General features: G+C 62.1%; 1 protein-coding gene across 1 annotated transcript in view; it reads right to left on the bottom strand.

Annotated features, from left to right (window-relative positions):
* Positions 1-13,654, bottom strand: part of PTK2B (protein tyrosine kinase 2 beta) — a 103,427-nt gene extending 89,773 nt beyond the window's left edge. Inside the window, exon 1 of the mRNA XM_012724802.1 lies at positions 13,582-13,654. The gene's annotated coding sequence lies outside the window, so the exon portion shown is untranslated. The remainder of the gene's footprint in view (positions 1-13,581) is intronic.
* Positions 13,655-13,997: the final 343 nt, after the last annotated feature.

The following is a 13,997-nucleotide window of genomic DNA, read 5'->3' as shown; positions in this document are numbered from 1 at the left end:
GCCAGGAAGGTGCAGCAAGGGGAGAGCAGCAGCATCTCCAGCGGAATCCCTGAGGCAGCACATTTTTGCTAGAGAAAAACTCCCAAGTCAGCCCCGGGCGACCCCGATGATGCGGTGAGCGGTCAGGAGACGGGCTGGGGAGCTTGTCAGCGCCGGCTCGCTCCCGCCCTGCCGGCTCCAGGATGGGGGTGCACGACACCTTCTCTTCTCCACCCTTTGGCTTTGGGGGTGATTTCGCCAACCGGAGGGCTGGCAAGGGCCGAGGCGACAGGTCTGGAGTTGTTTGGGTTCGTTTCCCGCTGTGATTCCACAATGCCGACTGGACACCTTCCCTGCTCTCCACGCGCAGGTGCCACGACGGTGACCCCCAAGATTTATCCCCATGCGGAAGGTCCAACCCCGACCAGGCCTGCCTGGGAGTCTGGCCTCCGTGGAAGTTGCCAAGGGCAGGTGAGGTCCTGCGTGGCCCTGGCTGACAGAGTGGGCGTCCTGACGAAGAGGGATGCCAGCTCTCGTCCAGCCCAGAGAGGCCGTGTGGGCACGCAGGCCAGGGGCAGGGCCAGCCCGCTGATGTCCAGCCTCCAGCGTGGGGCGAAGGGAAGGTCTGTGGTGGGGTGTGTTATGGGGAGCTGCTCTGTGAAGAGGGCACAGCCCAGCAGATGAGACAAGGCAGAGGGAAGGGCTCCCGGGAGGACGGCGGCCGGAAGCAGACTGGAGGCGGCAGGGCGTGTCCAGTCTGACAGGTGGGAATTTATGGCCCCTGAGCACACAGCAGGAGCGAAGGTCAGACACCCAGCAAGTCCTGGGGCCCTGGACGGATAAACAGTGGGGCCCCACAGGGCACCCCTGGACTCAGGGTGCATGCCCCCATGACCAGGCTGGAATGTTAAGAACAGAGCACGCAAACCCAAAGAAGGCCCCAGGAGAGCCCTGGGGCCAGCACCCCCCGGGGACAGACTGTTCGCCACCTGTGTCCCTGCAGGTGCAGCGACATGTCACCACCTGCAAACCTGTCAGAAAGGCATGCTGTCTGCACTACCTGCCCCCATGTGGTGCCGCTGGGGGCGGAGGAGCTGGAGCCCCTCCGATCTGTGTTTTCAAAAGCCTTCCAACAATCTAGAAGAACCATTGCACTGCACTAAGGACCGGCTGGCCCCCATCTGGAACGGCTGGAGCCGTGCTCCCCGGGGCCGGCCCGAGTCCTCTGCCGCGGTCTCCTTCGGCGGCTCAGGAGACTGGGCGCCTGGTTTTGACGCGAGGCTGCTGTGCCCCTCGCTCCCACACACCCTCTTCAGAGAAGAGAGGCCAGCTCTAACCCAGATCTTCCCCTTAAAACGCCCACAGGCCCCACGGGTTTCTCCAGGGTCGCTCACGGCCTGAGGCAGAGGGGCCGAGATAAGATCCTGCTGCCACATTCCATTGAGCCTGGCGTGTACTTGTGAAAAATAATTTTATCTCCAGATAACATGTGCCTGGCACAGTGGATGGCACAGCCGAGAACTCTGGGAGGAGGCGGGTGTCAGCTCTGCCCGGGGTGCAATCGTTCTCCCGCCACCAGAGCCTGGGGGCTCGGAACATCCACTATGACCCATCATGCCCTAGGAATGCTGCCAGGGGGCAGGGCGGGCACAGCAACACCCAGGCTGAGCGCAGCTCCCGGCCATGGGCCCGGCCGGGAGCCCCGCCACGCCCAGACACGCCCCGACTGGCTCCGGAGCCAGCACCCTGTGCTACCGTGTCCGCTGCGGCCTGGGGCCAGAGTCCCCCTCTGCAAAACAAAAACCCTTGTGCCCTGCTAACCACCCTTACAGCCAGATATCCTGCCCCCGGCTCCGCACCCTGGAGCTGTCCGTCCGGGGAGTCACGTCCAGCGCCAGGCCGCCGCCGTGGGCAGCTCGCCGCAACCTGCCAGCCTGCAGGCCCTGAGCTGTCCACAGCCCCCGAGCGGGACACCGGGCTCCGAGCTGCCTGGTCGTTAATGTGCTGGGCCCCCCACGGCCTTTCTCGGCTCGGCACACTCCTACTCATCCTTCAGAACCCTTCCCAGCGTCGCCAGATTTGTGGGCCCTTCTGAGCAGTCCCTCCCCGCCCAGGCCAGCAGCCCCGCCCTCGTGTTACAACATCTTACACTCTCCTGCAGCGGCTGAGGTTTCCTGTGTCCACTGCTCTTCGCCTTGGGGACCTGCCGGGGCCTGGCCCGCGGAGGGGCTAAGGAATGTGGAACAGGGCTGATCGACGCCCTTGAGAAAGAAGACAAGGCCTGAAAGAGGAAGACGACAGACTAAACCTCCTTGCCGAGGTTTCACACCAGGGAACTCTCGTGTGGGGAGGACTCGGGCCTCTCACGGCACAGATTGGGCCTGTGGCCCTGTCCCCGGAGGACACAGAGCGCCTGTCTAAAAATGGCCGGAGCGCTAGGCGAGGGTCTGGACACGGCTGATTCGCAGAGCTGCACCCCAAGCTACCTTAGCCAGCAGCAAAGGTGTCGGCCACACCAGCTCTCCCATCACTGTCCCAGCCCCCAGCCCCCTGCCCACCTCACAGGTGCCTGCCCTCGGGCAGCTGCCGTGCCCACTGGAAAGCACAGCCCTTGGGCCGCTTAGCCCTCCAGGGCTCCACCCACCTCCCTGTCGCTGAAACTGTCTAGCCGCAGCTTCCTCCTGTCCTCTCTGCTGAACTTCCTCTTCCCTCTCCTCACCTTTGCTCCCACTGGAGAGTGCTCTTCCCCACCTCCCGCTCAGCGAGGCTCTGAGGACGAAGCCCAGGGGACATTGGGAAGGGCAGGCCATGGGAGCTGGTTGGCGGGCTCCGGGCGTGTGAGATGGCCAGACTGTCGCATGGGGGAGGGGGCTGCCCTGAGCAGGTCTGGGGCCCAGCAGCCAGGGGCAGCCCCGGAGGGGGAGGCCGGGACGGGGAAGCCCCCTGGAGAACCCCTGTTTGCGTCGCCACCTGAAAGGTGCCCCTCCGGGTCTTACACCCCAAGTCCCCCCGAGCCTGTTACACTCTGTGGACTGCTCAGCCACCCCCAGGAAACGGTTCTGCCATTGTAAAGAAGGTAGGTACTGCAGAAAACAGAAAGTGTGCAGGCTTTTGCCAGTTTGTAGCTGCAAATCTGGGTTTTAAACAACTTTATATTTGGCTTTGTGTGGTGGAAGCGAAAGGCCAAGGCTGATTTTCTTGGCAGGAACTGTGAGGGAAGGGCTGGTGTGGCTGCCTGGTTGACTGACTCACCCGCCGTACTAATTCATTTGTTCACTTCTGAACTCATCCGGCCGTCCACCCCCACCCCACCCGCCATCCTCCCAAGCACCATGTATCCAGCCGCCGTCCACTCTTCCTCCTCCTTCCTTCCCTCCTTCTCCCGCCACCGCTTATACAACCGTTTTAAAATAGCATATATATTTGAACATGAAGCGAAGCTCTCCCTCCCCCCAGTTTGTCTGAAAAGAGGAAGTTTATGATCTAGTCTTTACAGATTCCTTCGTAGCATGCACTGTTCTCTCAGTTATCAAATGTTGAATAAAAATACACTGTTTATGAAAAAATATTAACCCCACACCACTCACTTTCATCATTGCTAGTTCAGGATGCTTACAAAGATAAAAACTAATAAAAACTTGTTTAAGGAGGCGTGTACTACAGTATTGACTCAATGACTTTCGTGTTGGAAGCCATATTATCCCACAGTTACGAGTGCTGAACTTTGCAGTAAAGAAACCTTCAAAATAGCATTTTTTAAAAAGCGATGTACAAAGCGGTTATATTGCGAAAACTAGTATACAGCAAAACAGACGAGAATAACTGCTTCTCCAAAGAAGAGATACAAAGCACAAGAAAAGAGGCTTGATCCCATTAGTTATTAGAAAAATGCAAGCGAAAACCACCTCCCCCCTGGCTAAAACAGAAAGCCTGGACGGCCACAGCGCTGGGAGAAGCTGGAGCTACCACGCGTTGCAGCAAAGGGTGTGAAATGGTCCTGCCCGCGCAGAAGGCAGGTTGAGGTTATTCAGAGTTCTCCATCACCCAGCGCTTCGACACCTACGTGTACAACCAAGGGAAATGAAAACACACGAGAGTTCTCCGCAGCATCATTCTTAATGCTCAAAAAAAGTAGAAACGACCCAGACGCCCATCAACTCGCGATCGGGTGGACAGAATGTGCTGTCTCCGACAACGGTCTGTTGTTTAGTAATTGCAAAGTCACACGGCTCGGTACTTGCAAAGTACACGCATGCATTGTGAACTTCGAAAGCAGTTTCTCAGCACCAGGCTGAGTACAGAAACCCCTTGTGAAGGCCAGGAAGTTGAGTGACGCTGAATCGGCCCAGAAAGGAGGAAGATTGGTGGTTGGGGGGGGGGGATTGGGGAGGGGGAGACAGGAGGAAATGCGGAAGACGTGAGGTTTCTCATGGAGTGACGCAATCCAGGACTCGTGCTCAGCTCTGTGAGTAAACTTCACTGAACTATACGTTTAAAAAGAATGAGTTTTATGATGTGTGAGTTATATTTCAACACAAGCTGTTCATTAAAAAAAAAAACACCTTCTGGATTAATGTCAGATAAGCAATTCTCTTTAAACTGGAGAGAAGATGATATGGGCCGAGAAGCAGAAAGCTGATTCAAAATAGTTCCAGGGACTTAAAGTCACTGGGGACACAATGCCAATGAGTAGCTCACAGAGACATGTGGCTCCCTGTGTTCCCTGCATCTCTGCTGATGGGAGCCAAGATATGGAAAGAACCCCAGTGCCAGCCATCACAGATGGATGAAGAAACGCGTACAGAGACACGGTGGAGTACTATTCAGCCATAAAAAATACGAGTCCTTTCCATTTGCAACGTGCGTGGACCTTGAGGGTGGTGCACTGAAATTAGGAGAAGACAAATACCCTCTCATTTCATTCATTTGTGGAAAATGAAATGGGAAAAAGGCAAACAAACAAGTGAAACCAAACCAAAACCAAACTGCCAACAGAGTGGTGGCTCAGAGGGGAAGGGACGGCTGGTGCTGGTGCTGACCAGGCCACCTGGGGTAGACGTGGTGAGAAGGTGTAATCTTGAAACCCATACGGGCTATAAACTAATGTTACCGCAATAAAAAATAAAGTAGGAAGGAGACTGGAGAGTTCTACGGCATCAAGTCTACTTCCCTGAAATGAGAAAGGTACATGTTGGCGTGGATGATTCTGAAATGTTGGGGCTGATGGGAACTTACTGGAGAGAAAGCTAACTTGTTGCTTCTGAGACACGATAAACATCCAGACACCCCACAAACAGGAGGGGACGAGGCGCTGGAATGTGCTTGAACAGAGTCGGGGGAGCTGTACTTTTAATTTCATGTGTTCTAGCACAGAATATGGGATTTAAACTGTCGCTGAAAGATTCAACATTAACGTGTTTACCTATTCGCATCGCGCTTTCCCCCAATGCTCCTTACTGGGGAACGGCATGTGTTAAGTTGGGGTACACACTGCACACACTGTGTCTCCACGCCCACCCCAGTTATGGTGACGCTCAAGTCTGAAGTCACACAGACTTTCCATGAAGTTTGTAAACTGATGCCAAACCTTGTGCCTCCAGGCCACGGGGCTTGGGGGAAAGTTCTCGACTTTCTTCCCATAACCGCAGGCATCTGCGCAGTCGAGGAGCCACGCAGCCGCCTGTGCACAGGCCGGGGATCCCCGACGTCGATCTCCACCCCCTGCCCCATCACACAAGATCGCCAAGGGCTGGAGACCAGGAAAGGATGCAGGAGGGTCTGGCCAAGAGGGGCGGGGGGCGCCGAGGGGCCACTGCACACAGGGACCCCGCGCCTGCCCTCGCATCCACCCAGTGACCAGGGTCCACTTAGAAAAACACCCACTGTACTGACAGCCCACCACACTGACACCCCACCGTACTGACACCCCGCCATACTGACACCCACCGTACTGATGCCCCACCGTACTGACACCCCACCATACTGACACCCCACCACACTGACACCCCACCGTACTGACACCCCACCATACTGACACCCACTGTACTGACACCCCACCATACTGACACCCACCGTACGGACACCCCGCCATACTGACACCCCCCATACTGATGCCCCGCCGTATTGATACCCCACAGTATCGACACCCCACAATATTGACACCCCACCGTATTGACAATGTACTGACATTCTACCGTACTGATAGCCCACAATATTGACACCCCACAATGTTGACACCCCACCATATTGTTCACAGGAATGAAAACCTTGGCGCTTGCACGTGACCCACTGAGATCACGAGGCGGAGCGGAGGTCTTGCCGGAGTGAGCTGCCCCTGGCCAGACATGGGCTCCGCGCCCCTCCGGGGGTGACTGGGGTGGCTCAGCCACAGGGGCCAGAAGGTCCCCCCGACCCCGTCTTGGCCTGCGGGGGGCAGGGAGGGCCGGGGGCAGCCCGCACGCTGCGCCCTTCGGCCAAAGTACAGGCCAGGCCACTGCAAACTGCCGCCGCCCTGCCGGCCTCTCCTGCCTCCCCAAGCCACTTGCTCTCGGCCCAGGCTCCCTGCCCGCCCGGCCTCCGGGACTTGCTGCTGCCTCCGCCTGCCTTCAGCGGGCTCAGGAAACAGGAGAGAAAAGGGAAAGGCAAGTTGCCCCACTCCCTGGGCTCCAGGGAGCCCCGGCCGAGCAAGGGGCTCATCCTGAGGGGGCAGGGGCCCCTGCTGTGCCGCACTGCGGCTGGGACCCCAGGCCAGAGCAAGGAACGTTGGAGCACCCCACAGCACCCCGCCGGGAGCAGGAGCGCCAGCGAGGTGATGGGGGCAGCTCCGCCCTGGCCGGACTCCCTGGCCTGCAGGCGAGCTGTGAGTCCAGAGTCCGGAGTGGGCGAACTGGGCTGAAGGAGGAGCGGGGAGCAGGGTCCCAGGTGCCAGGAGGGACACGGGATCCCGGGCACGGGTGGACAGAGCAGCTGGCGGAGGGCGCAGCCGCACAGCTCGGCCAGGACAGAGCAGCTGTGCGTGCGGGCAGCTGGGCGGGAGCCAGAGCCAGGACGGGGTGACTCAGGCAACCTTCGGTCTGTTGGGGAGCCCAGCTCAGCAGAGGCTGGCGGGGGCCTGGGAAGGGAACGAGGGAGTGAGAGCGTTAGCCAGGAGCAGGTAGTGAGGGGCCTGGGGGGTGCAGGCTCGGGGCAGGAAAGGGAGTCTGCGGACTCCAGACGAGGAAAGGGTGGGTGCAGGCGAGGGGGGCTCGCCCGGCAGGCGGGGTGAGGACGAGCCACCAGGGCCCGAGCGGGGAGGCGGCGCAGGCCGGAGCCCTCTGACCGGACCCCTGGACGGGCCAGACCGGGGTGGGCCTGGTGCCTGGCAGGGGGAGGCCGGGGCTCGGCGGGCCTCAGTGGGCCTCAGTCAGGGCTCTTGGCGGAGGGGGCAGGAGGAAGCTCGTGCCGGGACGCTGCTCGGCTGCTGCTCCGCGTCCCGGACCCAGCGGCGCATCAGGCAGCCCCACAGGGGACACAGAAGCCTCCGCTGACTGCACACGGTGCAGCCCCAGCCTAGCCCCCAGGACACCACATCCGGAGCTCAGGCCGGCGCTGCCCTGCAGCAGTCTCTGGTCCGCCCAGTCTGGCCTTGACCTCTCCCCTAGCAGCCTCTCAGCAGCCTCAGGACAGCACAAACTCGGCCCAGGCCCGCCCTGGGTCTCCACCTCCTCGTCCATCCTATCATCTCAGTTCCGTGCCCCTAACGCCAGGTCCTCAGCCCAAGCCTCCCGCCTCCCCTTATTCCGGCTGGTCTTGGTTCCGTGGCAATTCTCCCCACGTCCCCTGAGCTCCCCCCAAAGCCCCTTCCTCCAGGAAGCGCCCAGACTCCCCACCCAGGTAACCTCTGCCCGCTGACCTCACGTGGCTCTCCTGTGGCACCTGAAGTCCAGTCCGGTCCTAGGGCTGCGTGTCCGCGCGCAGCTCCCCAGTGTCCCCAGCGGGGACAGAAAACCACCGGGAGGGACGGGCAGGGCCGGGGCCAGGGCCCCCGAGGAGCCGGACGGGCTGCTTGACCGCGCCCGGCCGCCGCACAGGCACCAGGGAGTCAGAGCTCCGCAGAGTCTTTCTCACGCCCAGGTCATGGCCAGAGGCGGCGGCGGTGTCTCGGGGTGCAGTAGACACCTCCTGGGACACTGCGGGATGGTGACTCTGCATAGTCAAGTGCCCAAGGGATGCTGGAGAGAGTGAGGACTCCCCAGGTTCAGGGCAGGCTTGGGGCCTGGCAGTGCCACCCCCAGGCTGCCTGCGGGGCAGGGGGCAGGGGGCAGTGCCCGGGACTGCTCGGGGGATATCGCAGGCTTCGGAGGGCTTCGGAGCAGGAACAGCGGAAACAGTGCTGGAGCGGTCAGTTTCCAGCGCAGCCTGGGGCAACATGCGGGGGGTTGAGGGGGTGAAACCTATGAGGGGACAGGAGCTAAGGCCAGGTGGGCTTCACCCCAGATGCTCTTGGGGATCAAAGAGAAGAGCCTGGGATTAGGGAGGACGCAGGGGCAGGACAACTCCATAGACCCCAGAAAAGGGCATGGTGCCCCCTGGCCGGGATGGGTGGAGGTCGCCCGCACTCACACTGGGAAAGGCACCCCCAAGAGCCGAGCCCAACTTGGGGGGAATTCCCAGCCAGCTGGGAGCCTCCTGTGTCCACTCATGTCCCAACAGCACCTGGGGCGCCTGAGAGAACCAGGAGAGGCTCGGCCGGCCCTGCGCCTTGACTAGGGGCCCTGTGGCCGCTGGGGGTGCGTCCCTGAGCAGGCTGCAAGCCCGGTGGAAGCACGGGGGGTGCATTCCTTAGGCCCCTTGAGTGGGTGACCTACCAGCTCTGCAGGGTGGGTTTCAGGACGTAAAGGGCAGGCGGGTTGGAGAAGGCAGCGGTCAGGGCCACCGCCAGCCAGAAGAGGGTTTGAGGGTCTCATAGTGGGGGCTGCCCGCCCGCTGCCCGCCCAACCAGCCGGCAGAGCTCAGGTGAGAGGGGACAGCCGGGGCCCGGGAAAGCCAGAGGACCGTCCTTCCTGCGGCCCCCAAGTCTACCCAGAGGGCTCTGGAAACAGAGCCCTCCCCTGCCAAGCCACACTGGTAAGACAAGCCGGGGACCCTGGGCTCTGGCTGCCGCCTTGACCAAGCTGTCATCATGAGTAATAATTATACCAGTGACTCCCAAGCGATCCCCTCCCCCACGGCCACCCCCTCGCTGGCGCAGAGCTGCGAAGCCACCATCTCCCTGCCTGGCAGCAACCTCCACGGCTCCCTGCCCATTTCCGTCCAAGTCCGATGACCACCGGCTCTCTGCTGGCGTCTGTCGTGCGAGGGACCCCGGAAGGCACAGCTGAGATCCGGCTTGCCCGCAGGGAAACCCAAACGGGGCTCACCCCCATGTCGGAGCGGCTGGAGGTGTGAGGCCGGGCGGCGGGGAGAGCTGGCGCGGGGTGACTATGCACTGTCCGGCTGTCACGGCTGGGGCAGGGGCTCCGGGGAGGAGGGAGGAGCCGGCGCTGTGGGCAAAGGCCCCTACCTGGGCCCCGGGGCCCCCTGACACGGCAGGGGTCAGGCTGGGCGGGCTGTGCGGCCGGTCAGTGTCATTCCGCTCTGCTGGAGAGGCTGCTAGTATTTGGCCAGTTCCTCCTGGTCCCCTCTCCCGCCCTGTCTCTGCGGTGCCGGGCACCATCTCCACGAGGGACAGGGAGTGAGGCCGGCTGCCCTGCCCGAGGCCACGCAGTGAGTCAGGGCCCCAGAGGCCAGTCTGGCCGCCCCCGAGCCTGGTGCCCGGCCAGCGACACCCAACCTTGTCAGTGCTGTTTCACTGGCCACTGTCTCTGCACCCTCCAGAACTGACCAGAGTCTGCCCAAGGCCCTGCTGCTGAGCCAGCAGGAGCATCTTGGCTCTGGCGACTCCCTCCCCTACCCTGCAGCCTCGGTCACCAGCGACATCAGGGCCACGTGGCCCCAGCCCGCGAGTCCTGGGCCGGGGGACACTGGGCATGGGAGCCCCACCAGGAGGGGCACCCTGGGTGTGCGTTCCCCCCGCCCAGGTCCACATTGTCACTGTGTTGGTGTGCAGGACTCAGAGAGTGGGTTCCATCAGCTCGGTGGACTCCATGCGAGAGATCCCCAATCCCAGGGCCCTCTGAAGCGCATTGCGGGGAGCGGATAAGGCCGACGCGTTGGGAACTTGTCTCTGAGGGAGGTGCCAGGCCAGGAGGCTTGCACCCAGCGCACAACCCCTGACATCTCCTGCCAGCTGATTCCCAGATAAACCCGCCCTGGCTAGAGTTGTGGGGTCCCAGAGCTAGACCCCCATCCTGAATGCGAAGTGTGATTCTCCGGAGACAGTGCTCCCCCGCAGCCCCCTGCACGGGCCTGTGGTCAAAGCCAGGGGCTGCCTGTGGCCTGGTGGCAAGGAGCCCATCCTGCCCAGCTCTCCGGGCAGAACCTTGACCGCTCAGGCCTGACCACCACGCGTGCGCTTCTGGGAACGGCTCCCCCACGGAACACCCCGTCTTCTCGTGGCTGAGCGTTTCTCTGCGCCCTGTTTGGCCAGCGCTGCCCTCGGGGGCCTGAGACAAGGGCTTAGGACTGGGAAACCGGGTGGGAGACGTGGCCACTGGAAAGAGGGGCCATTTTTAACCCAGCTCGTCCCACGAGGGAATTTCCATTTCCTCTTCCTCTCAGCAAATTCTCAACTCCCTCCACGTTCTCTTTCAGGGGGCCCTAACTGGTTCTTACAAATGGTCCCACTGAAATCCAAACCTGGTTTCTTCTATGTTCCACCGAGGTCCTCATTATGAAAATAGAGTCAACGACAACCACCGTTTCAGGGCACGGGGGTGGGCGTGTATGTGGAGTCTCTCAGTCCTGAAGCTCAGGTTTGAGTCACCCCTCTCCCCCAAGAGGGGAGCTGGGTGTGTCCTCCCTAGCAGAAGCTGGGCCCCACCAACATTTCCCCTGGGATCTGCCACTGAATATAAATGGGATTAAATGCGCCCCAAGCAATCCGTAGGTGCTATTGCACCCCATGAAGGTGTTGTGAAAATGAAAGCGTCCACCTTTTTGTTTGTAGGCAATTACCTGCCCTGGGGTGACCGAGACAAACAGACCTCTGCTTACTTCAGAACAGAGATTCTGGGGCTCGGGAAGCGCCCGGCTTTCCTCGAGACCCCCAGCAAGCAAGTTACCAAGTTTGAACACAGCTCTGCTGGGCGCAAAGCTCAGTTTCTTTTCGAGGTTCTGCTGTCCTTCAGCCATCTAGACGGGCAAATTGGCCAAAGAATTGATACCTGCTTAGTTCTTGCTTTCAGAAATAAGCCGGTCCAGCGAAGCGCCTGCACCAGAATGCAGGGGAGCGGCTAGGGTCAGTGCCGGCCGGCAGTGGTCACTCGCGAAGAGGCACAGCCTGGGAAGGGAGTCCTCGGGCAACTGGTCGTTGTGCGAACGCCCTTGAGTGCAGCCCACCATGCTCCTGGGTCGGGCCTTGGCCGGGGGGTGGGGGAGTGGGGGGTCCTCCTGCCCCTGACCAGGTGTCACTGCCTGGCCGCGGCCGTCCAGGCGTGACCATCACATGAGGCGTGACCGCGTGTCCCGAGACTGCCCTGAGCCGGGCCCTGCTCGCCCTTCGCTGCCCAGGGAGTAGCCGCTCAGTGCCCTCCTGCAGGATGAGGGCGGCCAGAAAAGCAGCAGCCACTGGTCCCCCTTGAGTCCCAAACAAGCCACGCGCGCCGTCCCGATACAAGTGCACCCCACTGTTGCAAGGACGCACCTCCTCCTGAAAGCCGCCACGCTTATCTGAAATTCCAGTCTGAGCGTCCCGAGCTCCGCGTGCTGATTCTGGCACCCACCCTGGGGGGGGGGGGCATACCGGGAGTCTCTCGCTGGCGCTCGGGCCCAAGCCTTGCTCTAGTGGGAGTTGCCATGGCAGCCTGCGCGGGCCTTCTGGAGCACAGTCTCCCCACCTCCCGCCTCTCCGCGCCCCTGCACCCCCACGCTCTGAACATGCTGCGTGCTTTCGGTTTCCTGGATGCGTCACGCTGCTTGCGGCCAGGTCTAAGCACTCGATGTGCTCTGCGTCCTCGCCCCTCTCCCCTCGCCTGGCTGAGGCTCGCAGAAGCCCGGGTCCCCCTCAGGGTCCCCTCTGCCGCGAAGCCTTCCTGGGTCCCTGGGCCATCTCTGGCCGTAATCCTCTGGCCGTGGGTGGCTGGTCCCTGTCCCTTCCCAGGGCAGCGGCCGCTTCTGACCACACTGCCCTGCAGGGTGGGGCTCTGACACACCATTGCTGTCACACGCACCGATGCCACACGGCCACAGCCTCCCCACACCCGGAACCCAGGCGGTCAGGAAGCGCTTAGCCCATGAATGAGCGAAGGAAGGAAGGAATGGAGACCACCCCGCCGGAGCGGGGTCTCTCCAGCGTGGGTGCTCCCTTCCCCGTTCCAGCTTTACTCGTGGGGCACCTCTGCTGCCTCCCCCACCCCACCCCACCCCCAGCCCCGGCCAGGAGCTGTGGCAGGGTGTGCAGGGGTAGGTGGGCACACAACATCCTTTCTAGGCTGGACCCAGCTGAGAGAGCTGGGCAGAGGGCGCCCTGACCCACGGTGGTGGGGTAACCCCTGTCTGACCCCCATAGGCAGAGAACCTTGCTCCCTCACCCTAACCCACCTGCCCCTAACCCGGGTCAGGGTCGGTCTTGGGGCAGGTGGGGGGGCGTTCTCCTGCCCTAGCCTTGCGCCCCGCCCGCCTGCTCATGGCTCGCCTGCGGCTTCGCTCAGGTCCACAGGAAGCCCTTCCTCCTCCGGCTGGGAATATTCTGCCCAGGGGCCCCTCAGCGGCCGACTTCTCTCCTCTCCCAGACCCCTCTCCAGGAGTGGACAGGCCAGCGCACCCCTGGCGGGGAGTGGGGCGATGCCAGAGTCAGATGGCAGAGGCTTCGGCAGGTGGTGGGGCCGGGTGGGCTCAGAGCCTCACCCATATGTTCCTGCGCCCCCACCAAGACTTTGCCCACGCACAGCCTGACAGCAGGAGGAGGCTTAACCCTTAGGGGCTCGGAGAGTTTCGCAGAGAAGCAGGTGGCCGTGAGTGTCCACCGCGGTCCCACAGTGTGCCCCGGGCGTGCATGCAACTCACCAGCACCCACTCACAGTCAGCCCCGGCACCCACTGACAGCGACACTGGCACACTCAGGGCCACACACACCAGCCCCAGCCTCTGCTCCCCGCCAGTCCTGCTGTTCTGGGGCTCCAGCAGAAGCTGCCCTCTTGGGCAAAAAATAGCTTTGGTGGCGGAACAGCGGGTTGTGGGTGCCCCAGGGAGGGCAGGCATTAGGCATCCGGCTGCAGCCCCTCTCCGGGTGCTGTCTCCTGTGACCCCCCCAACTCCCCTTCCGAATGTGTTGAAAGGACAAAGAGAGCGACACCATCAGCCCCACGCGAACTCCCCAAACAGCACCCCTGTGCCTGCCCGAGGCCGGTCCCGGGAACTCCGTCCCGTCCAGGTTCCCAGAATCGGGGCTTCACCCCGCAGCCCCTTCCTCCCGGGCCAGACTCCAACTTTCGGCGCCGCTCAGTGCGGTGCCAGGGCACTCACCGGAGGGAAGCGCCGGCCGGCGGCCCGGGCTCCTCGGCGCGGCCAGGTGAGCTCGGCGGTGGGCACAGGTGAGCGGGGGCGGCGGCAGGTGGGGCGCGCGGCGGCTGTGGAGGCCTCCGCGGTGCGCGAGGGCTGACAGGTTTGCGCTTTCCCCTCTCGGCTCCTGCTAGCCACACCCCTGCAGCTCGCCTCCCCACTTCCTTAATGGGTGGGGTGTGTCGTCGAGTGCCGAGCGCGCCGCTCCAGTCTCTTACCATAAACTCTGCAATAGACGCCGCCGGCCAATTCCCGGAGCTGCACGTGCGCCGCGGGACGCCTCTAGCACCCCCTTATTGCCAGTGGGGTCTACTGCTGGGGGCCCCAAGTCCTGCCCTCCTCTTGCACACTCCCAGCCGGTGGCTGGCTTCCTCCCTGGG

Source organism: Condylura cristata, unplaced genomic scaffold (assembly GCF_000260355.1).
Source record: "Condylura cristata isolate star-nosed mole 26May11 unplaced genomic scaffold, ConCri1.0 scaffold00014, whole genome shotgun sequence".
NCBI classification, from domain to species: domain Eukaryota; kingdom Metazoa; phylum Chordata; class Mammalia; order Eulipotyphla; family Talpidae; genus Condylura; species Condylura cristata.
This window is presented reverse-complemented; position numbering and strand designations above follow the sequence as displayed.